The 26,534-nt window shown below is 35.3% G+C and overlaps 1 protein-coding gene across 4 annotated transcripts in view; it reads left to right on the top strand.

Moving 5' to 3' along the window:
- The window catches only part of CHRM3 (cholinergic receptor muscarinic 3), a 257,443-nt gene that overhangs the window by 36,661 nt on the left and 194,248 nt on the right, over window positions 1-26,534 (top strand). The gene's annotated exons all lie outside the window — the stretch shown is intronic.

The following is a 26,534-nucleotide window of genomic DNA, read 5'->3' as shown; positions in this document are numbered from 1 at the left end:
AGTTTTTTACCAAAAATTTTTTTTTGTTTTTTTTTTTTTTTTTTTTTTTTTTTTTTTTTTAAGTGATCACAAGTTGAGGTGCTGTAGGCCGGTAGGTTTCTTCAGTGACTCTTCCATTGTTCCAGTTTTAGAAATGAGGACCTGAAGCAGAAAATTATAAACAGCCACAGTTTTTGGAGTTCAAATACCTGGGTACCTTTGTACTTCTAAAGCTGATATTCTACATGGGCTTTACATAAAGGTAAATGAATTTATCTCTTATTCAGTGCTGTAAGTGCCTGAATACTTACCAACAAAAGGTAAGTATTCAGGTGTTCTTTTTCTAATATGTAGAATACAATAGTGTCAGAATCAAGCTTAACTGTAGAATAAAGTTAACATCTGACCATATATTGAGCATTAATGTTTTCTCGGTTTGGGATATAAATTAAACTATTTTTCTGTTACCACATCCTATAAAGTTGGTCAAATTTAACTAAATTCATAGTTACTCAGTGTTCAAGAGTAAGAATTAAATTGAAACTTTGGAGTACTATTTTTTGAAATAATTAGACTATTAGTGTAGATAAACTATTACTTTTAATAACAACTAATTCTAGTAGCTAAAACTAAAAATTGAAGAGTGAAGAGCTAAATGGTCTCTAAGGTTTGAAAAGGATCAATGTTGATACTTTGCATTGGATTTTAACACAAGGGTTCTGTTTATTTTAAGTTTGTTACCATAGAAGTATAAACTGAAAGGTAGCAATGAGGACTTTGTGTAATATATTATATTAAATAAACTTGCCCCGTTAGCACTGCATACAAAGCTTTATTTACATTTCAGTAAACTCTTTTCTGCTGCATTTACAATTCTGCTATAGAGATAAATTAAAGGATCTCATGACAGTATGATTTACTTCCTCCCAGCAAACTGAAAAACAATATTTTTAAAACTATTTGCCTGAAGTGCTTGCATTAAATTTTCTGTTGGACAGCATCAAATCTACCATCAGATGAAAGTCAGTCTTATCTTCTTGTCCCTATACTTAAAGGATGGGCAAATATTAAATATTGTGTTTAGAATTCATTGTTCTTGCAAACAGTATTGAATAACCCTTTAAAATATATTCCTACCCTGCAATAACAGATGAGCTGCCACCAAATTAAATAAATAAAAAGATCTGATAGAATCACACATAAAGCTTTGTCTGTTTGATTTTTTTATGTTCTACAAACTTACTCTTCAAGAAATCAGTGAATTTATGCTTCAGGTTTGGTTGAGCTGAACAGGTGCAGTTAAGTGAATGACTTGGGCTGTAATATTGGTGGTGATAGATAAGCTGTGAAGGAAACACTGAGCCTGAACTTCCAGTCTCAGGATAATTTGTAGGGCTGTTAAATCAGGAGGTGAGGGCAGGGAAGAAGTATTTCTGTTTACATAAAGGAGCAGATGTTGTCTGCACTCCAGGTGCAGAGGCTGCAAAATGTCATAGTCCAGCCTTTTTATACAATATTTTCATTAAGGTGCATCCTTCTGACATGATGCAGGTACAACTCCTTCTGTTAACACTGTTCCTTTAAAAAGAAATGTCAAGTGTGATTTCACTTCACATAGAGATGGTAGAATTAATTTGAAATACCTCTTCTTACACTTTTCCACTAAAAGCTGTTTGACAAAACACAGGGTAGCCTATTCTGTTTGTAAACTTCATGACTTTTGGTTGCTCAGCTTGATGCAGGTTTTATTCATTAGGAGCTTTCAGCCTGCCTCTTGGAAGAAGAAGGATTTACAAACATTTGACTCCCAGTCCAGGACACCATATGGCAAAGTGTCCTCTATGAGGGCACATGCCATCAAGTGACATGAGCCACCAGGTTCAACATAATTTGAGGTTACAAACTCTCTTGCTAAAACGTTTAGAGGATTTTAGTTATTTATCTGCAAACATTTTAAAGATATATGCAAGGAATGCAGCTCTTTCATTTGCAGAAGCTCCCTCCTTTGCAGACAGAGATACCTGGCTACCATGAGGGCATGAAGCATTCGTATATTTATTTTCAGAACACATTAAAGTGCACAAGAGAAACCTCATCTATGCTGTGCTCGGTTGAATGTGCTGTGATCCACACTTAGGTTTCTGTGTTCTTCTGGCTGGACAAGTTTCTTGTTTACAGCTTAGTTTTGAGCATATGTGGTGTTATGCTGTTGGTTCTGATGTCCTGTGAGCTGTAGCTGTTCAGTCTTTCCAAAAAATTTCCTCCAATGCTGAGGTTTGGTTTAAGGCTTGTTGAACACCCCACACCTGCTGGTGGTGGGACTAGTTCACAGTGAAACTAAGTATTGGTATTTGGAAAAAATTCTAGATATTACTATAGTTTAAAATAATTGGGCAGTGGGAGCTACTACTTGTGGCCTTGAGCAGATCACTGTGAAAATGTTAGCCTTTATCTGGTTAACTATTTGCTTACATTTTTTCATTTCCTTAATTTTTTTTCCTCTTGTTCTTTTCCTTGAGCAGTTGAGTGGGGCAATAAACTTACAATCCTTTAAACTATTTTCCTCAGCTCTGAGGAAATGCTAAGTAATACTCAAATTCTGATCCCATGGAGTTTATTTTCCAGAATGAGCTTCACATTATGTTCCAATGGAACAAAAATGTGCAAAGAATTTGGAATTGAGAAATAAAAATAAACAAGTTCACAAAAAACTTAGAAATTCTTGAAATAGTCTCTAATAATTTCTTTCCTTTTTCTGAAAGCATTTTAGAAATATGTTATTTCTTTTGATTACTGTAACAAAGTTGTAGTACTGTGACATTGTTTTAAATTAAATATTTTGTTTTTATAAAAGCTCTTATGTAATTAAAAATGCTAAAACAACAGACCAAAAGACAGAACCAGTCAGCAAATAAGGAGTAAGAAATTATGTGTAATTGAGAAAAAGACTACATTTCAGCATCTGAGCAGGACACAATGACTTAGCTTAGAAATTACAAGGTATTTGACAGCAACTGCTGCTGATTTGAAGTTTCATTAGAAAATAGTAATATTTTGTGATTTCTGGCAAATGTGAGGAGAAATGATTTGTGTAATGTGTCTGTAGCACTGCAAGCTGTAATTCGAACATAAATTGTTACTACTGGACCTCTCTGTGCTTTCTCTGTCAGTAGAAAACCAAACTGAAAGCAGAATGCTTTATGCATTTATCAGATAATGCTTACAAAATGTGAATCTGACAAACGTGGAAGAGTAGAATACTTTGAAATACAAATTAGCTTTTTGTTATTGAACCTGTCTTAAGTCTGACATGGCCTCTTAGCAAGGCACAGAGCTGCCTGAGGTCTGGGTTGTCTCCTAAAGCCCTGTGAAGTGTCTCACTTGCCTAATCGAGGTACCTATGATTAAGAAACAGAAATGGGTCTTAAATCTTATTTAACACATCTAAGTATGGATGTTATAGGTCTGTTAAATAAGATGGACATCTACAATCTCAAGGTGGACCTTGTACTAGGAGCTTGACATTTTTCGTTGCAGCATAAGGCAATGTCATCCTGCTTTTTCTTAAAGTACAATTCACAAGGTCACATTTGCTGTCAGTGTTTCTGAATGTGAATCTCCCACTTAGATAAGCATCCCCTTTAGGTACTTTTCTTTGACATATACATTTATAAAGTTTCTTTTCTTTTTCTGTTTGGCTTTTGAGTTTATCTTTTCAGAAGAATTAAAAGAAAAAACTCATAACTTTTCATGACTTCATTTAATCTCTTTATCAGTGCTAATCATATGTACTCACACTGATTATTTTTTTCTTGCACTGTGAGACTTTGGAATATGTGTCCATTTATGTGAATTGAGCATATTGCTCTGTGTGTTTGCTACGTTTTTGTCAAAGTAAATTCTCCCATTGTTTTGCTCATTTCTGCTGCTCTGATCTATCTGAAGCAGTTTTCCAGCAATGTGTGTGATAGAGACAAGCTTCAGCTTGTCTTTGTATTTTATCACATTCTTACGTGGCTTAAAATTCTATTGTCTGTTCTGTAGTCCTCTCCTATAGCATTCAAGATAATTTCAAATTAATTTCCTCCAGGGCTCTTACTACTGTTGCTTTTCCCCTTCTCCCTGTATACTAACTTATTATGGAGACCATCAGGTAAGAAAGGCCTGATAGTGTTAGAAAAGAAAAGCAGGAAAATAGAGGTTAGTCCTCTGTAGGCAGCAGAAAAAAATCACTGGGGAGCTGTTCAAATCCCTGAGATGCCTGGGCACAGAGACCACGATTTTGCCATTGCTGTAGTTTCTTTCATATCAAAATCACAATTACTTTAAAGACTTCATTGTTAAGAAATAGAGAGGTTTTACAGCATTGCCTTTCACTGTTGCACAAGATTATGGAAGTACTTAATTTAATTTGTACCACACATGTTGATGTTTTCGTTATGATGTGTACAGCAGAATATTTAGTTGAAAAAATAAGTGTACATTAAAATTGAACATAATTCAAATTCTTTAGAGAATTCTATTATTCAAAATACAGGTTTTATCTTTCAATATATATCTGGTTTCCTAAGAAACTTTATTCTTATCTAGAAGCTTTGTGAATAACCCCTGTCAGCATTCGGCTGGACAGTTCACCTAGATATTTTTATTTCTTACTGTTCGTAAAAAGTCACCTTCCCATTTCTCCTCAACTGATCATGTGAAACAGTTTTCAGGAAGATTTTGCATGGTTGCAATCATCCACGAAGTGCTGAGAGGAGCTGTGGGTGGCTGCACTGCTGGCATCCTGCTTCCCAGTGCCCTTGAGGCCATGGGGCTGCTGCCGTTCCTGCAGTTATGGATGGGGATGCGTCAGAGTTAAGTGGCAAATGACCATAAATTTTAATGGAATTTGGCTGTCAGAATTTCTTAGGCCACTTCTAAAATTTTAAGCTGTGATTGACTGTTTCTTGGGAAAGAGATTTTCTCTAAATGCTCATCTTTTATTGACCGAAGGAAAGTGGGTTTTCATTGTGCTGGTTTTTGAAGCTGAAGGAATCAAACTCGACTGGGAGCAATTTTTCTCCATAAAATACATAATCATGTAATTCTGAAAGATGATGCTGTGTTTTATATACCAGTCTTTTCAAAACTGTTTCTGTTGAACTGTTTCTGTTGACCTATCTGGTCAGTTCATATTGCCTTTTTGTTTTTTTTAATGATATCAAGTGCACTGGTATATTATTTTTATATATCATACTTCACCTAATATTAGGCTCAAGCATTTACCCTAAATATTTGATCTAATATGATAACATACAATCTAGACATTCTTTTTTTTTTTTTTTTTTTTTTTTTAATTTACATTAAAGGAAATTGTAGGTTGCTTGGAAGAAAACTTCTGTTCATTGCTATGGCTTGTGTAGACGGATCAAGCTGTCAGATAGATCTTGGTATCTGGGTCCTAGTCTGACCTTGCAACACCAACAGACTCAATCAGCCTTAATCCAAAGCTGCAGGTGGGATGAAGAGGGGCTGCAGGGTAAGGTGTGTGCCAGTCACATGGGCTGGTGGGGAGCAGACTCCCTTCTCTTCATCCTTTCTAAAAAGTCTGCTGGTGATTCAACATAACGAATAGGTAAATACTAAAGCTGTATATTGATAATTCTTTTCTTAATAAATCAAACCCTTCCAGTGTGGAAGAAGTCAAATTTCAAAATTGCTACTGGAAAAAAAGTGTCAAGTATGATATTCACCTGAAGCAGAACAATTAGAGTTAGGTGTTTTCTGGCTTTTTGTATGTGTTTTTGGAAGCTTTTTGGTTTTTTGGTGTTTTTATTTTTTTTTTGTTTGTTTGTTTGTTTTTTGTGTTTGTGTTTTATTTGTTTATTTCATTTATTTATTTAAAAATTTTATAAATAGCTTATAATATAAAAGTGCTGAAACAGGGAGAAAACAAAGTGGCTTGGTTCTGCTTTTGATAGTGCACTAAAATATTAGCCTAGTGATGAGGGTGGTCATGTTACAGGTGGTAACTCAGATTCAACTCACTGTTTTTGCCTAAGCACACTTGAACATGCACCTTCCCTCTCTGAAGAAAGTGCTCTGATAACCAGACTAGAAATAACTCAGAAATAAGGCTTGTTGAGCTGCTCTGTATGCAAAATTAAACACTCAGGAGAGCAGGGATTGGAACCAGATGTCTCATTTCCCAAGAGACTAATCTTGCCACCAGGCTAGAGAGTTGCATTTTCTCATAATTCTTCCCTTCCTCCATTTGCATACAGTTTATACACAGGAGACAGTTCCAATTATCCTGGAGGATTAGACATTTTCACACTAGCATATAATTTTCCAAAGGATATAATTGGACCATGTCTAATTCACGTGCAGGGGGGAATGATTGTCCAAAAGATACTTGAGTAGGTCAAGCACCAAGACTTGCATGGTTCTTCACAGAGACAAAATGTTGCTCTTTTAACTTGTTTTATCTATAAAATTTTTGTGCCCTTATATTTGCCTCAAGGAACCACGAGACCTTCAGTTACAGTTTGAACTGAAATGAAAATAGGGACTGAGCTGCGTTAGGACAAGTGTCGCTTGCACGTTCAGGGAGGTGATCCTTCCCCTCCCTTCCACACTGGTGAGGGCACATCAGCAGTGCTGGACTCAGTTCTGGGCTTCCCAGTATGAGAGAAGTGGACATAGTGAAGCAAGTCCAGCACAGGGCCTCAAATGGGATTAAGTTCCTGGAGCATCTTCTCTCTGAGGAGAGGCTGAGAAAGCTGGGACTTCAGCCTGGAGAGGAAAAGGCTCAGGGCAGCTCATCACTGTAGAGGAATACCTGAAGGGAGGGACTGAAGAGGAGGAAGACAGACTTTTCTATGATGCCCTGTGACAGACTGAGAAATAATGAGCACAAGCTAAACCACAGGACTTCCTGTCAAGAAACAGTAATATGGTGAGTGGGGAAACACTGGTGCAGGTTGCCCAGAGAAGCTGTGGAGCTTCATCCTTGGAAATATTTGAGATTTTACTGGACATGAACTTGCACCATCTACCTTAGGTGACCTTACTTGAGCAGCTGTGTTGGAATAGACAATCTCTGGAAGCCTAGTCTGGCTTAATTTTTTTCTCTGAAAATGTGTAGTTCTCTATTCTTCGACTCAAAAATACTCGTTGACCATATACACGTCATGTACCTAAATTTATTATTCTGTCAGATTAAAGTATGGAACAAAAATTAAAAAAAAAAAGACCAATCCCAAACCAAATCTATTTAAAAAAGTGAAAACAAAAATGAAGTCTTCCCTTAAATTTGTAGGTGAAAGAAGCCAGTCAGGCCAATATTATTAGTATGATTGCATAAAACGCAAGAAACCTTTGGTATTTAGATAACCCTGATGAGCTGGTTTCGATATCAGGGATTATGGCACAAATGAGAATAATCTCTCATTTGAATCTGAAAAGCATATGTGAGTGATTTTTTTTTAAACATCATTCCACTTGTTTAGACAAAATAATTATTGGAAAAAAAAATGAAGCTCTTTGTGCAAAAAGGTGGAAAAATGTGAAAGCAGCAGGTTCTGTTCAGTATTAACCTGATTTCCTTTGACTCCCAGATTACTGGGGAAGTGAGGAGCAACACATGAAGATCTCGCAGCACATAGTCACTGGGAATTTTGATACGTAATTTGAAGAGGAAAAGCTGTAGTGACTGTATTCCTGAATACACTTATTTCCATGATGTTTGGATGACATTAAAGCTGCAATTGCAAACAAGTTTTCAACAGAGGAAAATGTAAATTTGTTTTCATTAATATATTCAAGGAAATAGAAGATTTCAATTGATTCTCTTAAAAAAAAAGCAGAGCAATGTGTGAGTCAGGAAGATCGTCTTTCAAATTCCTTTTATTTACCAAGTCTCATCTTCCCATTTTATTAAACTAAATCCTTTGCAGTATATGTCCATCATAGTTTATCGCTTGAAGAGGGTTAATATTTGGTTATGGTAGATAGTGCTAGTAAGTTTATTGACTGTCTCGTACTACTAACTGAGATAGCACTCTGAGAAGATCAGAGTGGCAAGTTCTGTCACATCAAAAATTTTTATGTTATTTAGTGTCAATTGTGAAAAAAAAAAAGCTAAATCCCCACTTATATTTCTTCCTTCCTATGGATAAAGATACTTATGTCTCTTTTTTTACCTCCTTTCAATGAATCTGTTTCTTCATTTATCTTGACTGGTGGAAAACATTTGTGTCATTTTAATAGCTATCAACAAGCAGGTGGCAGAGTGTAGTTGCTGCTTACTTATATTTGGTGCTTTCATTTCAGTCCTTTTGGTGATATTTTTTCTCTTAACTTTATTAATGATAAACCTTAGGAAAAGTTGATTTTTTTTTTAAGTTGAACTATGTAAATAGAAAATATGCATTATTTATTTTTTTATGAGAAGTTTAGAAACAGGCAGAAGATGTGCATGCTCCTTTGGGGAAAAAAGGGAGCAGAGGTGTTAAACTGAAGAAAATAAGAAATTTCACCAATTAACTTTGGACTACTACTTAGGCTACATAGGACCTAGGTACAGAGGGACTCCTAGGCTTATAAGTTCCCAAGTAAGCAAGTTTGATTGGCAAAGAGATTATTTTTTTTCCTCAATCTTATTTAAAAATAACTTTATAAAACTAACAGATTTTAAAAATGGATCATTGTTGAGTTGGAATCTGGGAGATAATTCATTTATATTGCTTCAATTCCTATTATAATTTTACTTTGTAGCAGTGGAAGACAGCAACAGCTGAACAAAATGCATATCCAAAGAGGAGAGATTTCCTATGCTTACATTATCTGTTAGCTGCAAATTATATTAAAAGTGAACAAAATGAGGAAAATAGAAACATTTGAATTACTGAAGTTTCTCTTTGAAGATTAAGGGAATTGAATGTGATCACCTTGCTTGACATGAGTTTGATGAGTCATTTCAGATAATTTCATTTCAATGGTCAAAAATAGTTTAAGACAACTCCTTGTTTTCCTTAAGAAGTGTTTTTTTCTTTTCCTTTTGTTGTTGTTTTTCCTGCCTTCATGCTCTTTTGAGAGCTGTTTAATTATTTGCACTGGAACAGTTTATGGCTAAATGTTCCAGTTCAACTTTGCTGAAAGGTATAGACAAAAAAGTGAAAATTAGTATCAGCTTTGCCTAATTCAAGACACATCCTTCTCTGACCAGGAAGATTTCTTATAGTTCAACAATGTTTGATGATAGTTTCTTGCGATTCAATTCAACTTCCTAGAACTGCATTTTCCATAAGAGAATGTAGCTTGGTCTTTAAATTGATTTTTGACAGCAGCTGCTTTTGAACTTAATTTTCAGTTAGTTTAACAAATGGAAAAGAAAAAAGAAGGAATCAAGGAAAATCAAGGAATATTTATTATTTCAGTGAAAGAATTCAGATTATTTATGTATTTCTGAAGGGTGATATCTCTGTTGTAATTTTTTTTTTTCAACCTATGGAATGTTACCACAGTTGAAATAAGAATAGTAACAATCTACTCTGCAACCATTAGTAATTTTACAATGAAAGCCTGGCCAGTTTCCTTTTTTTTCTTTCTTCTTTTTTGATTTTCCTAGTAAGCTGATTTTAACAGATTTTTTCAGTGCATTTAATTTCACCTTAGCAATTGGTAATACTTTAATTCTTTGAGTTGTTCACGTGCATGTTTTATTGTCACTAAGGAGAAGAAGCTGTGCTACAAGTATCCATTTTTAGGAAATCATGGTTTTCATGTATCCTGAAAAATACAGAAAATTAATGCCTGCAACTTGTTGATCTTGCCAAGGGAAGGATTCGTGGAGTTACTTAACAGCTCCTTTTCCCAGATGTTCCATTTCAAACCTCTGCTGCTGTTTATCCCTCAGCAAGGCTGCTTGGAACATGTGTGAGGTGATACTGGAAGTGATCATTGCATGGATGGGGTTCATTGCTTATCTAAAAGCAGAAAAACCAAATCCTTGCTTTTGCTGGAACAGGCGAGTTTCTGCACAATGCTAGGTGCAGCCTGGCCCCTGAAATGCTTTGCCTTACTTTTTCTCACTGAAGTTTCTTTCATTCTCTCCTCCAGCATTGTCAATGAGCATAGAGATATTTTTTAAGTAACTAATTTAATTAGTTTTAGTAGGATAACTTAAATATGTAAGGCTAGACAAAGTTGAATACTTTATTGAATCAGGGACTAAATTTTTCATAATGTTCTCTTTATTTTTAATCTCAGTGAGTGGGTCAGTCTCAGAAACCAGATGTCTTACTTTCAGAGCTCTGCTCTTTGTCAGTTGTGATCAGCCTATTTTTTCTTTTTTAAACAATAATTATTTTCTCCCAGTCTAGAAAAAAAAAAGAGATTCTTGCTTTGTTAACCCCTCTTTTAAAGAAGGCATAATAAACCTACTGAATTAACAATAGCTATATCTCAGCAGCTCAGATTCGGAAGTTGCAAAGTAATATTTAAATTTCTTTAACAATAAGGACAACTAATTTTAGGCTCTCTTTTATAGGTATCTCTGGCACAGTAAAGTTAAGTTACAATAAATGAGCAAGGTATTCAACACTGACCTGTATTTTGTGCTTGCTAGGCCTTCTGGAATTACTGGAAAATTACATCAGGCTGAGTTAAGTGTTCTATAAAGTTTTGAATAAATGCTTCTTGAACTGGGAGAGTAAAGAGAGTAAAAGATTCTTAGTGTACATGTTTCCTTGACCTAAGAGATACCTAAATTGTAATTACAGTTAAATGTCCTACAAATGGCATTATTTCCAATTAAATAGAACTTTTGGGTTTTATGATAGTTTTCCAGAAATTTTTAGAAGCTTTTTAGAACCTTGTTAGCACTTAGAGGGGACTCAAGTGTATTCTGGTGTAAAGTATGTTTTTCCTTCACTTGATTAACATACAACTTACACAATGTTATCATTTAGAATCCAATGAGTCATTTGAAAATATTCTTAATGTTTTCAATTTTCTGTTTCAGCAAGGGTTGTTAGATGTTCTTAAGAGTGAAGGAATGCCTGAGTTTCATTTTAGATTCCATTAAGGCTGCCACAGTAAGTTGGTCTGTATTGTATAGCCACAATATTTGTATTTAGAAAAGGAAATATTCACTTCCTTTAGTATGAGAACAAAAGGTGATTAATCTGAAGTGTTACCATAGCCATTAGTCCACTTCCAGTCTTTAATGAGTTTATTATCACAATGTTATTGGGAGGTCAAAAATCCTGACTGTATCTGCGACCTGGATGTAAATTATGGAGACCATCGTAAAAATAAAAAGAGTAATTAATTTTAATAAAAAATAGATGCTTAAAACCAATTTCGAGAGTTGATTACTTTTGAAATCAAAAACTATGTCATCAAGAATTATCATTTTGTAACCTCTAATTTTTTTCCTCTTCAGTTCTGAAGCAAATGGTAAAACCCTGGCTGGTACTGTTTTAAATTGACTGAGCAAGTTGGAAAAGAAAGAACAATGAAATGAATACCTGCTAGGACTAATTGCAGGGTATTTTCTGAATTCAATTTTTTTAAGTAATTCAGTGAAAGTTTTACTGTTTTTTATATTGTATTAGTTTCTTAACTGTGATAATGTGTTGTACCAGATCTTAATAAAAACAAATTTATGATCGTAATAAACTTAACCAAGTCTATAATTGCCAAAATATAAACTTTACAAAATTAATGTTCCAAAAACCTATATTGAGTAATCATTACTTATATTAAGTTCCATTACTGTTTTTGATTATTAACACTGTTTCTGTTGTCTGACCAATTCATAATTCCTCTAGGTATTTTTTGTTTGTGAATTATTCTTGTTAAATATTTCTAGCATAGCTTTCTTTCAGTCTTCTGGAAGTGTTGCTGAATTCCAAGTGGCACTTCAAGGCGTAGAGCACTTCTTAGCCATATCTTATAATTTATTTTTTTAATAGCAATTTGAATCTGCTGATGAGAAGTACTGTACTGCTGCTTAGCGTTCTACTTACATATTATCATTCTAGCAAATACATATTAAATAAATATTGCCTAATTTGAACTGCATATTGGTAACTTATGCCATTTGTCTAGTACTGCTTGTTAAAGTGCTAATATTTTGTTAAAGTTGTTTTACGTTTCTTCTGCATCATATTGAATCCTGGGTCATGACAGTCTTGACAGTCACAGGTCTTTCAGTATGTATTTACAATATCTATATACTTCCTGGAGAAGTAGCCCATCACTGGAAAGATTTTTTTCAATTATAAAGAAAGTATTTGATTACATTTGATCCTTTTCAGTAGAACTAGTTTTACTCTTAAAATAAGACAGAACAATGCTCTTTCACATGTGCATGAAGGCAAGATGGTAATAATTATTTTATCATTTTAATGTCTTCTTTTTATAGCATTTCACAAATTTTTAGGAACAAATCATAACAGATATTTTCCCCAGTATATTTCATTAACTCATAAATGCACCAACTTATTGTTATCTATTTCCTCCTTAACTAGTTGAAGTTAAGTCTAAATTTTGTGGAAGAATGGAAAAATCTGGTTTTTGTTCAACTTGGCTTCTTGCATGACATTTCTGATAAAAAGACACATGTTTTCATACATATAACCAGATAGTCACATACCTTTTAAAAAGTGTGTTCTGAGAAAATAGGCCTGCTGTGTAATGTAACCTTTCATGTGCTATTTCTGTGAAGTAATTCAGAGTTTTCTTGAGCTTAAAATATTCAATTCAATGTGGTGGCCTTTATCTATCTTTCCAGGATTTTTGATATCTGAGTATCAATATATCTTTCCAGGCATTTCTTCATTTTCCTTCTTCAGGTTTGAATATAGTTCTTTCCTATATCTCTAATGCATGCCATTCCTTCATGCTGTTCCATGTCCTCTCATTTCAGTATGGATTTCTGCTAGATTCTTTTCAGTAGATTTGTTTCAAGGAACTGTGAATAATCAATAAATGAAATTAAATTGCTTTTATAAAGCACTTTTTCCTTTCTGAGTGCCTGTCCTCAGTTCACAAGATGTTCTAAACCAGATACTTTTGCTTACATATTAACTATACAGTTCTTTTTTGTATTTGGAATTCTAATACTTTTGTTATTGTCCCTTTTGTTGCCATTTGGAAGTTTTGCTGACAGAGCATATTCAGGTACTGAATCTCCTGTCTTTAAAACCTACTTTAAAGTCCATTGCAAAGTAGAATTAAAATAATTTTGGCAGATTTAGTAATTTTATTCCTTGAGTTTCTGTCCCATAATAAAGCATAATGTAGAATAAGTGCCCTTTTCTGCTTCAGTTAGTTTGTGTCAGAGATACTGCAGGTCAAGGATGAAGGACATAAAAGCTTGCTCAGCACACCAGCACCCTTTGTCTTATGACATTAAACTTGTCTTAATATATTTCTTGAGAACATTTCAAGTTAAAAAGAAACATTAGGCTAAACTCTTTGTGAGGAAAAATACACTGACAAATCATCATTTTTTGATATTATATAAATCTTCAGAACCTTGAAAAACAGCATATTCATTGACCTTTTCTTGGTTCCTATGCTTTCCCATTTTTGGACTGGATACTTAAGCTATAATATTAAACTTGGTAGCACATTTTTGTCCTTACATGGCTCAGTAATGACTGCACTGTTTCGCATTACTCATCTTATTCTGGACTTAAGTATAAAATAAAGATTCCTTTTTATAACTTGATGTAAAGAACTTAACATTAATTAAGGAATCTGCTTTGGAATGCAGTAGTCTTGTTTGGATACCATCATCTCGGGTAAATGTGAAATAATTAGTCTGTATTGGCAATTCATTTAGTTTTGCAGCTTTATTATACACTTCCGTGTAATGAACCAGCTATGCATGGCTTGTGTTATCTGAACTCACAAAGAAAGCAGATCAATCTTTTTATTTGTTGGTGTCTAATTCTGATGCTTTCATACTGTTATACTGTAGTTGCTATTTTCTAATGATGTAAAGTATGATTATGGGTACCAGAAAATGCTGAAGCCAGCTGCATTTGTTAATGTTGAAGACATCAAAATCTTGGTAACATTCATATAAGAGAGACAAGTGCTTAGTAATTTACAAAGAGAGAAAATAAAGAGCTGAGAGATAGATGGCATTTTCCAGATCTACTCTGTAAGAAACGCTGATTCCCACTGCCACATATGAGCTGATTACTAAAGGAGGAAGCGTTATAAACAATGTGACAGAGTAAGTTGCATCACTTGTCTTCCCAGTAAAAATACACAGGAAGGAAGTGACACCTGTGCAGAGGACACGCTTTTAATAGCTCCTCTGTTTTATCTCCAGTGGCAGCATCTGGTCGAGGGGTTCATTCTTGCATGTATTTAGCTCCTGAGCCCTGCTTTTTTCAACCCACTTGACTCACCCCTCTCACTCAGATGGGCTAGAGTCCTTGACTTTTCATGCCCTTCTGTCTTCTGTTTGAAGTGTGCATTTGGGATTTTTTTGGAGAAAGGGATTAGATTTTTTTTTCCCCTTGTAAATTCCATAAGCTTTGCCCATGTGATTCAGAAACTCTAGCATCTCTAAAGTAAAATACTATTTGATTTTCTTCTGTGATATCAGCAACTAAAATTTTTGTTACATTTAGGTCTCAAATTATCCTTTTGTTATACCAAATAGGTGTATTTATACTACTAATAGAAATTAGGTGTGGGTTTTCTCCACAATGAAATCTACTCAGTAACAAATATATTTATCTGACAAAGGTCCTGCAACATCAAAAGAATAATCTAAATGGATGACTGTAGGTGGTCATTTTGAGAGTATTACTCAAGAAAAGTAGTGTTAAATGGCTTTCTGGTTGTAAACTTTGTTCTGGATGTATTTTTCTCTTACCACTTAATGAGGTATTTGAAACTGTGGCTGGCAACCTTAACCTTTCATTAACAAAACTTTTAACTGTTTATATCCTTACTGATTTTGCTTTTGATTTGAAGAAAAAATATTGATATTAGTAGATAAGTTGGCTACTGTCATTGTTATTTTAACTTACCTTTTCTTGGAACAGGTAACTTGTGACTAAGTAACTCTTCTCGATTATTTGTAATAAAAGGGCTTTGTGGTCATTCATGTAAGTATGAGGAATATGTTATGATAGAGTGGATCAGAAAAAACCCCACAGATGTGGACTGTATTTTAAATGTTCATTAGTTATCCTAATGTGAAGCGTTGAAGAAGCTGGACCCAGTGTGTGCCATGTGATTGGCCCTTTTCCTCACTCCCATCCACACCCAAGCCCTTGTCCTTGTCTCCTCTTTCCACAACCAAGCCCTTGTCTCTTTAAGGAAGCCACTGATGTTTTAGAAGAGCTTTTATAAAGCTAACGTGAAGAACTGGTTATTTGGTTACAAAAAAAGCAACAGAAAAGGAAGGATGTGTTAAGAAAACTACCGCAGATTAAGTAATTGTCATCTTTTAATAAAATAATTCTGTAACTTGGGCTTGGTTCCTTCCTCTGCCTGAAAGGTATTTCCTCCCTGGACACTGCAGTGATTGCAAAGCTATAGGATATTTAGATGTTTTGAAAGGCTGATTACAGATGGCAGTCCTCTTAATTTCTCTAGGTCATACTGTTTCCTTTTTGTGCACTTTTTTGCAAAGGTTGGAGGAGGAAAAAAAGAGGTTTTCTGGGTATACAAGTGGGAGGAGCAGTTCCGGGCATGTTTGAGCAGGTGTTTCTTGTCTTCTGTGATGGCAAACGGAGACTAGATGTTCACAGACAGCCAATTTTTATCCTCTGTCCTGGTGTCAGCACAAGTGTTGCAGCAGAGGTGTTCAGGGGCTTGGCAGGCAGCCCCTCTCTGGTTCTTTCCACCATATGACCACACTGCATGGTCATATTGTGTGACACCCTGTCATCCCCCTCCCACATTTTTTTTGAATGATATTTTCCCATTCAGAGAGCTTCTTAGTTATAATTCTAGCTTGGGTTCAGATTTTCGGCTGCTGGTTTTTGGTTCCTGACAAACCCTATTATTGGCAGGGCTGGCAGCATGCCTGTTCCCTATCCAGTGGGCACACCGGCAGGTGACCTCTGTGTCCTGGGGATGAGCCCTGCCCCTGCCTGGAGAAAGCCAGTGCTTTTCAGGTCACAGGGGTTACACATGGAGTCTGCTTTGGAGGCGTTCAAAGGCAGGACTGCATTCCAAAGTTTGTGTTTTAAAGACATTAACTGGATGTCTCAGTCTTAACAAATACCACTCATTGCAGGGTTATGATTTGGCAATAACGCCATGAGCGAAACACTGCAGCTTCCTTGTGCTTTGATGAGGTAGAGACACTGCAGGGTCACTAAATATTGTGGGGTGTGGAGCACCTAAGAGTCCAGTGTTATGTATGACAGGGATTTGCTGAAAACCACATAGATTAATAATTCATCTTGCCTTTAAATTGAGAAAATTATCCCTTGAAAAGCATGTACTCTGAATTTTTTTTGTTATTATTACCAGTAGTAAAAGTAGTATTGTCATTATTATATTTAAGGTAAATCCTTACACAATCTGAGTTCATATGTGTTGTTTCAGAATTGTTGGGGCAATGTCACTGCAATAGATAACGTCTAGATAAAAACGGCCAAATGATTAAAGGCAAATGATTGTCAGAAACTTAGGGAGATGGGATAAAGGAAAAAAAAAAAAAGAAAAAAAAGCTATTTAGACTACAGTAATATAAATTTGGACTGCAGTGTGTGGATACATTCCTTTAGACAGCTGGGACAGACACCATTTTTAATTCTCAGATACCACAGCCAAAAATGAGAACAGTTACTTTTTCTTCTCCAAGAAAATGGGAAATCCAAATTTTTTGCCAGCCTGGTCAAATTGTTTTCTTTTACATACTTCAAGCTGTATTTTTAATGTACAAATGATGCCATAATTAGTAGAATATTTATGTATAATGCCAGAGTTAATTATGCCATCATTAAAAATTATCAGCAGATATCAGAGAGATGTGTGTGATAATCCATGCTGATTTATATGCATGCATCTGGACCATTTTGTAAGGGTGAATGTGAATGTGAAATCAGGTGCAGATACGATAATGCATCTAACCATTTTTGGCTGTTATGATGTGTACAGACATGTGAAAATGAAGTTAAGTATTATGGTATTAGCAAAAACTGTGAGTTTAAGTCTCAATGTAGACATGAATCATTTGTGGTTTCTTAGTCTGTGCATGTTGCATATGAAGAGCCTGGGCTTGACGCAGGGTTTCACCTACACTTTGTCAGCATTCTACTTCTCAAGGGACTTATTTCAGAAAATGTTAGTTCTTAGATGTATTTCCAAAGCAAGCATTCTTTGCTTTTCTTTGAGAATACAACTGGATCAGGAGGCTGTGCTGATTTGGTGCTTATTTGCATTTTCCCTTAAAGACAGAAATTTAACCATAGAAATAAGCGTTAAGTATTAAAAGACACTGCAGCTCTTATTTAGAGTCTTAGCAGCTACTGTAAACACTGTTTTGCCTTCCTTGTTAGTTTTTTCTTCTCCGATGTGTGGAGTTTCGTTCTGCAGGAAGAGGGCTAATAGTATTTCATTTCACCCTAAGTCCATCCAATATTACTTTATCCCTTTGAACTGGTTTCCACATTATTGTGTCCAAACAAATTTTTCCTTTTGAATATTTTTTTTTGTTTTGTTTTTGTTTGTTTGTTTGTTTTGGTCCCCACCCCTTCTCCTCTCTTCCACTCCCCCTCCAAAAAAAAATCCCACCTCCAGATCAAGTGATGCCCAAACTCATGCCTGGCTCTGCTTTTCTAGTGCTTTATCAGTGATGCTGAGGCTCATACTCCAGGGGAGGAGATGGTGAGCATGTATACCCACTGTTAAACTTCTAGCAGGTGTGACAGTCTCTCATTCTGTCCACCAAAGAAACTGGAGATTATACAGTTTCTGAGAAACTTACCTTGGATAAAGTATTGGCAACATGGAAACATTTTGCTAAATATCCATGCCAAAAACCCTGGTTAGAAAGACTTGGACTCCCTTGTAGTTCTGTCTTAGAGCACTGTAGAAAGGCATGACACAACACTAAAAGGGGTTGGTTTATTTTTATTTCCCTTCTGTGATTACACTCAGTACCTTAGCACATCATTCTAGCAGAATTTCATTTGCAAGATGGGGCATATGTGTGAGTAAAGAATAGACTACTGTGCAATGCGCTTTGTAGAACATATGATGCAATTTCAGTCTTACTATGCAACAACTTCATAATTTCATAGAAAAAAAGATTTTTCTAGATACATTTTGAAAGAGGCTTTTGACTCAGCTTTATTTATCTCCAAACTTGACAAATTTATGTAATTTATTCAGATGGTATTTAGTTCTGCCTAGATTTCTGTTACTTTTGTACAAGTTACCTTTATTTTCATTTTTCAAATTAAATGATGAGGAAAAAAAAAATCTCCAAACAAGTTGGTTTCCAAATTCAGTTTGCTACTTCTGGTTCAAATTCTTAGTTAAGACTCTATCTGGTTTTTGTTTTAGTGTGTTGCCTGTTTTTCTTTACCAAAAAAAAATTGGCTTGCCTCACTGCTAGCACACCTCTATAGACTGTGTAACTGTGAGCTATTTGAAAGAAAATTTGTGAGAAGTGGTGCCATGTGCTGAATTACAACCAGTGAGCTCTGTCCTGTCTCCATCTGGAGGGGAGGCAGTCTGCTGCCAGGTCAGAGCCCGTGAAGTGGCCGTCCCTCAGGGACATGGCCTGAAATCTGTACCTGGTGCTCTGCTGGGAGCTGGGGAAGTGGGAGGGAGCTGGTGGCCTGGCAGCATTTCCTGCAAGAGTTCAAAACTTTCTGTTCCAGTATGCATAAAATGTAGTTGCCAGCCCTCTCCTGTGGAGCACAAATGTGTAAACAGTTATCCTGTTTATATCCTGAAAATAGTACTTAAATAGTACTTCTGCCTCTGCGCAGTAGGGTTCTTTCAGTTTGCCTTCTGAAACTTTTTTCCGCTACTTTTGTGCTTCTCTGTGTTTCTGTTCACAGCCAATGTGTCTGCTCCAATCTACTTATTTTGTGTGTAGTACCTAATGAATTCTATTTCCTAGTGAAATTTCTTTCCAAGTATGACTTGAAAACACATTTCTTCTTTACCTTTCATGTTAATACATCTTTCTGGCTTTAATCTACTCTTTAATTCTGTGATATTATTATTTAGAACTTCAGATCATGCTGAAGTTCTGCAGTTTCTGAGAAGCTCACTATATAGATATGCACACTGTTAAAAGCTGATTAGAAATTTTCTGAAAGAAAAAAAAAATTTTGAAATTGGAAATTAACTGAGGCTAAATATCTTGTTTTAAATATCTGAGTTGAGAGATCTTGGCCTGTTTGAAGACAGGAGTCTGACAAGAACCTGGCATTATCAGGAGCTGTTGCTTTCTTCAGAATGAAAAAGGTTTTGGGAAAAAAAAAGAATTGGGGAAAAGGGCATAATTTTATTATTGAGTAGTTAATAATAAAAAAAGAGGGAGAAAAAAGGCACAGTTTCTAGCTCCTCGTTCCTGGTTCTCCATAAATAACATAAAACTGATGAGAAATCCAGTCATAGTTCTTATTTTCTGGACCTGGGTCCTTCACAGCAGATAGCTCAAGTAACTCAAAAAGTCTGATTTTGTATATGCAAAGCAACTACTGCATAAAACAGAAAAAAGAAGTGAACACTGGTAAATAAAAATTAGTGCTTGGCTTTGAGCCTATACTCCTGAAAGTACCATTTGTCTGATCCCTCTGGGATCAATTGTTAATACCATCCTAAAGCAGAGGCAAAATATCAATTTAGTCTTAGAATGCTTCAAACCACAGCAAGGTCTCCTTCCAGAAGGAGTTACAGCTGGCTGAATTTCATTCTTGCAGTTTCTGTGTATCAGAATAGATCAGTATTCTTCACAAATGAGTCCCTTGGTTCAGGAAAGTGCCAGCAAATGGCATTTTTCCCATGTATATATTCATTCTGTATATCTCTTGAGTTGATTATCTCTTAAACATCAGGACTGAGGAAAAGAGTAATTTATAATACCTGCTTAGAACATAGTTATAGGAAGTGGTACCTGGGTTTCTCAAAGGCCGGGAGTAAAAAACCACTGTTATGGCTCTTAGTGAGAGATGATTTTTCAGTAGCACTCCTGGTACATCTGTGTGCGCTGTGTTCTGCCAAGTGAAAATAATTGAGCTAACTTGGAATAAGCAGTGCCTTGTCAGATGTGAGTTCTGCTCAGGTTAAATGCTGCCTCTCAGCAGTGCTAATTGGAGAGTTGTGCTAATATTAACTAAACTGCCTTTCTTCACATCAGTGACCTTGCACTTTTCATTCAGCTCAGTTTCTGTGAGTTTCGACCTTTGGATGTCCATACAGTTCAGGATATTTTCTAGTCATTATTCTGTGAGAAAAAAAGTTGAGCTTTATGTTCTCTGAATTTTTTCTGTCATTAAGAGCATGCACATATGCATAGCTGGATTTTTGAAAAATGCAACAGTATTGCACGCCTGAAAGTAAAACAAACAAACAACCCCCTCCCCCCTTAGTAATTATACCTTTCCAGGTTTTCTTATTTTGTATTTCTTTCTGTCTTCTTCAAATCCTGATTTTAAATGTGTCTTTTTGACCAGAGTGAGAAGCAACTGAAGGGCTGTGAGTCTAATGAGATTTTTTCATCTGGTAGAAATAAGAGCAAAATTCATAGTTTTACGCACTATATCTTCTGGAAAATATGTTATATTTTTGGCTGTATAAAGCTACAATACTTTGGTATTATATATAATTTTTAATATGTTTTTTAAATTCTGGATTTAAGATCTAGAACCTGAGCCAAGACTCAAGACTAAAACTGTCCTACTCAAGATCCACAACACTGTGAAAACATAATTTATATTTTGTGGCTTTGTGCCAACTTCCTTAGAAAAATAAACTAAAAAGCTGAGGTTTTGTTTTCTTTTCTATATTTGTTTTCACGGTTCAGTAACTTTCTGTAGCTGTATTTCTGTACAGATGCAAAATCAAGTATTTCAAGATTCTTTTTTGTGGTTTAGGTTTAATCAGGTTTGCCTTGTAGCCATAATTTCAGAGCAGCCAACACATTTTTCCTTTCTTAAAATTTGCATTTAGTTTTAGCCCTTAATGTTAAGAAAAATCACTGGACAGTTCCAACTAGCAGGATTTCTTGCAGTGGTGCAGCTGTGGATTTACCTACCTGAAAATCTGATGTTCAAGTAGTAAAAAAGATCCCTCCTTAACTAAGCCGTGTGTTGAAGGGGCATCCTACACATGGTAATTAGCAGCATATCCCCCACAAATGGTTTCTGGCTGAGACAGTGTAGGTTGTCTAAAAATCACTTGTCAGCATGGGGGAATTATGGTTAGGTCCCATGATGATCTTCATATGTTGTTAAATTGCAGGTTCAGAGAATGCTTTTTTTCTCAGAATTTACTTGTCTGTCATGGTCCAGAGTTATTCAGGGACAGGCTCCTTGGAGGAGCATCTGCTGATATTTTGTATTACAGCATTGCAGTGGGCAAAGGACAACTTTTTAATGTGGTGAAAATCATAGGTTAGGCAAACGTTAGATATTAACAAAAAGATACCTCAGGTGTGTCTTTGATGTGCTGAGGAGTGAGAGCCGTGCATTCAGGCTTGACAGCGACAAGAAGAAAAAGAGAGACTTCAAGCAAGATAATTATTTTCCTAAAAGTAGTAGAGAGGTGTGATCACACCTGTGCTCCTAGGAAAGAATCCTTTATCCTAGAGGTTGTCTGGGAGAATCAATGATAACTCAGCTGTGCTATGTGTGTAAGGGAGGCCCAATAACAATGTTTGGTGTTATTTCTCTGGGAAGGTACATGGTGAAGACCCTAATAGCTTAAGCCAGACCATAAAAGCATGATAGATCATAAGTCTGTCTTTCCAAATGCTGTGTTATTGGCACGCTAATTTATGGCATATAGCATTATCTAATGGTTCTGCTCATAAATGCAAGTCTTTATTACAGTTTCAGTAGCTTCATCATTTGAGACACTAGCTTCTGCCTTTCTTTGATGCATCCAGATAATCTGAATTATATCATTAGCAGGAGAAAATGTTTTCATGCCAAAACCTCTTGCTTTGCATCATCTCTTATATCGCCCTTCTGCTTTACTGCTGTTCTGTGTGACACTTCTGTATGTATTTCTGCTGAATCTCACAGAATTTTTTACCTTTGTAATAGCTTACCATTCAATTAAGCTCGTTGGCTGAGTATAAAAAGAATGAACAATGATTTGCATGCAATCTATATGTAAGTTAAAAATATTTTTATCTTAATTCACTAAAACAGCTATTTAGGTTAATATTAAGAGTAAGGACAGTGCGGATGGGAAGGGCTGTGGAAGCTGGTTTGGCTTACACTAGGGAATGAAATTATTGTCCCTCTTCAGAGGAGAACAGTTCCTGTGAAGATTACCATTTGGACAATTTATGGATTTATTTTTGTAATTTATTTCTTTTGGAGGGTGCGGAGAAAATTCTTGAAATACTTTATTTACTGAAGATGCAAGTATATAGTATTAAAAAGTCTAAAGATGCTGAGATGCTCAACTTAATGAGGAGAAAGTGATGTTTAAAATCAGGCTTGGCACTGCCTATTGGATGTACTTTAGCAGGCTTCACCTTGAGTTCAGTCCTAGTGAGGTTAAGTTTGGCTTTAGTGCTGCCTTTGTCACATAATGCTTCCCTTGATCAGCACAGCAAGGACTAGGCCAGTGTGGGAATGCCTCTTCAAAATAAAATTTTCATAGAGATAGCTGATATCTAAAGCTATTCAGTGTCAAAAAGTTCCAGCTGGCTTTTTTTTGTTGTGTTTTTTTGTTTCATTTTGGTTTAATATGTGTTAACTAGTACTTATCAGAGGAATTAAAATTAAAAAATTAAATCTCTTCTGAAAGATTCTTTGGTTACTGTGCCATGGTAGATAGCAGGATCTGTGTTACATGCACACTTGAGAGACAATTGAAGAATCATGAGATGGTGATGAAATTATTTTAATGAGAGAAGAAGTAAAACAGGAAAAAATATTTATTGTAATGTTTATATCAATTTGTCCAATGAAGCTTTTTTTATTCCTACATAACTACTTTTAAGAGGCTCTTCTGTGTTTAAAATAACATTTATTTTTAAAATAATGCTAATTATTAGACTTTGGTAACATGTGCAATGTTTTCCATCTTCTTGATATTGTAAAATACTATAGTAATACTGTTTAGTGTTTAGCACTTACTTTGCTTGAATTAATATAGATCCTTTGAAAGGCTTGGTAATTACCCTTTCTTGCAAATGGCAGTTCAGACAAAGAGGGTTCATAAATCTTAACGTATGCTTAGAAGGACAGCAATTGTTCACGTGCCAGGGGAACTAGGAATTTTCCAAGAATCTACCCAATGCATTCAGTTAAACCCATTCTCTATGAAATATAAACTAGAAAGGTTCTAGAAGACCAAAATAAGACAATCCTTTAATTGCTGGAGAAGGAACAAAGATCATTGAATCACAAAGGTTAAGTGTTGTGGAGATTTACAGGAGAGTGCTTTGCTCTTGTTGATAAAGTGAAAGTTGAGCACTAGGCACAATGTTATCAATTTTGTGAAACAGCAATTAAAGCAGGTTGACAAAGCTAAAAGGACTTAATAAAGTTAAACAAGTTGGAAGGATGGGGCAAACTCATCCACACACAACTTTGATGTTGAATATTATTTCCCAGTGGGAGTGTTCAAAGGCAACAGCCTTGGGACTAAATTGCTTAAGCCTTATTCTGTGTCAACTCTGCTTTTAATTTTTTTTCCCTCGAGAAACAATATTTGGGCTTTGCAAAATAAGTTGGCTTAAAATAATTGGTTATGTTTGAAAACATATTTACTAACTAGCTGAGAGTCAAGGCAGCTCTCAGGCTCCCAAGTATCTTGGAAATCTGGCTGCTTAGATGGATTGACCAATAATAATTTTAGATGCTGTTCTTTGGTTATACAAGATTCCTTGATCATATAATTCTACATTGATCAAATCTAGTAACAGGCAAAAAGCTAAAAACTGTCTCTTCCAGGTAATATGTATATATTATATTTTTATATTAATAAAATAAAAATTGAATTGCTAATGACTCCTGGATTTTTTTTTTTTTTTTCTTTTTTTTTTTTTCTTCTCTCTTTTTTTTTTTTTTTTTTTTGTCATTAAGAGATCTGCTTTTGGGTCCATACCTTTTCCTTTTCCACAAATATAGTCATGCAGCAGGATTTGTTTAATGGTATTTTCATTTTTTTCCACTGCACAAAGAAGTGGTTTATAGTTTGGAAGCAGAGGAAACAGTTTCATACCTCTAGCTCCTCTTCAAATGTAGCTAAAACAAAATTAATAATGAAGCTAATTTAAGTCTGGGTAAACCAATTTCTTTAAGGAACAAAAGTATATCCATGGCTGCTTCCATGGCTTCAGCTTTTGTCTTTTAATGAAAAAATACTTTTGTTGTGCTCCAGTATTTTATCTGTCATTGGTTGCATATGCATTAGTGTTTTTCTGATCAGTGGTGTGCTTATAACTCAAAGCCCCTGTGGGTCCCTACTTACTGCATGTTGCTTTGTTACATGGTTTTGATAATCATGACCTGGCTTCTTGGAGGAAATAATACCAGAAATCTCATTTCAGCTCTGCACCAATGGAGTTTATCCTGATCTCTTTTCTACACAGGGAGATTACATTACTTCTATTATAAAATTGTTTGAAACTTTATCACAAGCTTATAATTGTTTTTAAGGCAGATATAACAGAAAACGTAGAGCCTTGTGATTCATAATTTTCTTTCTCCTCCTCTTTGTAGGTTACTTTTAAATTAAATTAATTGGCTTTTTTCTGTTTGGCAATTTTGGTGGGTTTTTTTATTTTTAACATTTTCCTATTATTGAGTTTTGAGGTAGTGCCTCTTTGTGGGAAGCACTTGTAAAGAGTATAAGGTTCCTCTAAAATTCACAGTGGTAAAGGCAAATTTTAATTTTTAAACTTTTTAATCTTTAAAAGGTGTGCGCAAATAGTTATTGTGTTGTTTAAAACTATTCGAAAGGAAAATTAATTTTTTTCTACCTGTGTATTTTGAGAATTGGAAGCTAAGGTTTCAATTAATACTGGTTCAGAAGCAACACTTTTCTTTTTAAATTAGTTTTTGATTAGTTAAAATGTGTATGTAAACTTGAAAATCAGTTGGTAGGGTTGTTGTGGAAGTGAAATGATAATACAAGCATAAAATAAATCCTTTAAGAAGATATTACAAGTATCTTTCATTTGATTTATGAAAGGACTTTAAATATGCTCCAGTATTATTCTCAACACTGATTACATCTAATGGGCAATTAATTTAAGCTTATTTAAGAAAGTGCAGTGAAGAAACAAAAGGGTTGGGCTATCATTAAGAGAGAATGTGAATGTCAACCCTGGTGGGTCAGAAATGAGTCAGCAATTTGCCTTTTAAAAGCATATGTCTGATGTGATCTACAGCTTTCAAATGCTTGGAGCTGACACTTGATGTAATGGATTATTGCTAGTGCTTGTTGAAAACCAAAATACTGCTTTTTAGAAAGCACTTTGAAATTTGTGTTTTTTTTCCAATGAGGAAACAAAAATTGAGGAGTCTCCATTTTGCCTTAATAGAAGAGTAGATGGATGTACTTTTTCCTTCTCCCCTACATCTGTGCAGGAGCAGGCAGGGTGCTGGTGGGCACGCCCAGCTTCAGTTAAATCCTTTTACTGGGTTTTGTGTGGTGGCTCTCTCTCCTGCTTTACAAACCTATGTACTTGATCTTTTGAGAAACATTTTTCATGACAATATGAGAACGGAGAGGCTTTCCAGTGAAGAATGTAAGAGTTCAAAAATTTCCTCTTAGCCTTAGTGTCATGTTATTAAGTCATGTGCTTCCTGTTCTGGTCTGTGTTATATTGGTGTAGTTTGTGGCTTATGTGAGTTCACACATTTCAGAGACTTCTTAAAGTTCCTAGCAGACAAATATTTCTATGTCAAGAAAAGAAAATGTTGTTATAAAGATGGTTCTGCTGGGAATTACTGGGCATGGGTGTGGTGTTTGTTTGTTTGTTTTTTTTTTTTTTTTTTTGTTTTTTTTTTTTTTTTGGGGGGGGGGTTGGGGTTTTGTTTGTTTGTTTTTGTTTTGGGGGTTTTTTTTGGACTCATGCCTGTCTTTGTCTTCTCTTCTATCTCTTGCTGCACTTTGGACAGAAGAAGCACTTAGAAGTCTTCCCCAGTTACCAAAGCAGGAGGGGGCATGACTTTATCCTATTGGACAGACTGAGCTGGTCTGGTAGTATAAAACAAGCAAATTCAAGTGCATTTTGGGGTGTTATACACATCTAACAAAATCAGTCAAAGATAAAATAAAACTAGATTTTCCAAATAGATTGCAACTGTGTGTTTGACACATGATGTTGTTTATAAACAAATAAATTACAGTTTGTTTTGGGGAGGAGGTGG

The sequence above is a fragment of the Onychostruthus taczanowskii genome, unplaced genomic scaffold, assembly GCF_017590055.1.
Source record: "Onychostruthus taczanowskii isolate IOZ18803 unplaced genomic scaffold, ASM1759005v1 scaffold78, whole genome shotgun sequence".
Taxonomy (NCBI): Eukaryota; Metazoa; Chordata; class Aves; order Passeriformes; family Passeridae; genus Onychostruthus; species Onychostruthus taczanowskii.
The sequence above is the reverse complement of the archived record's forward strand: the minus strand, read 5'-3'. Positions and strand labels throughout refer to the sequence as shown.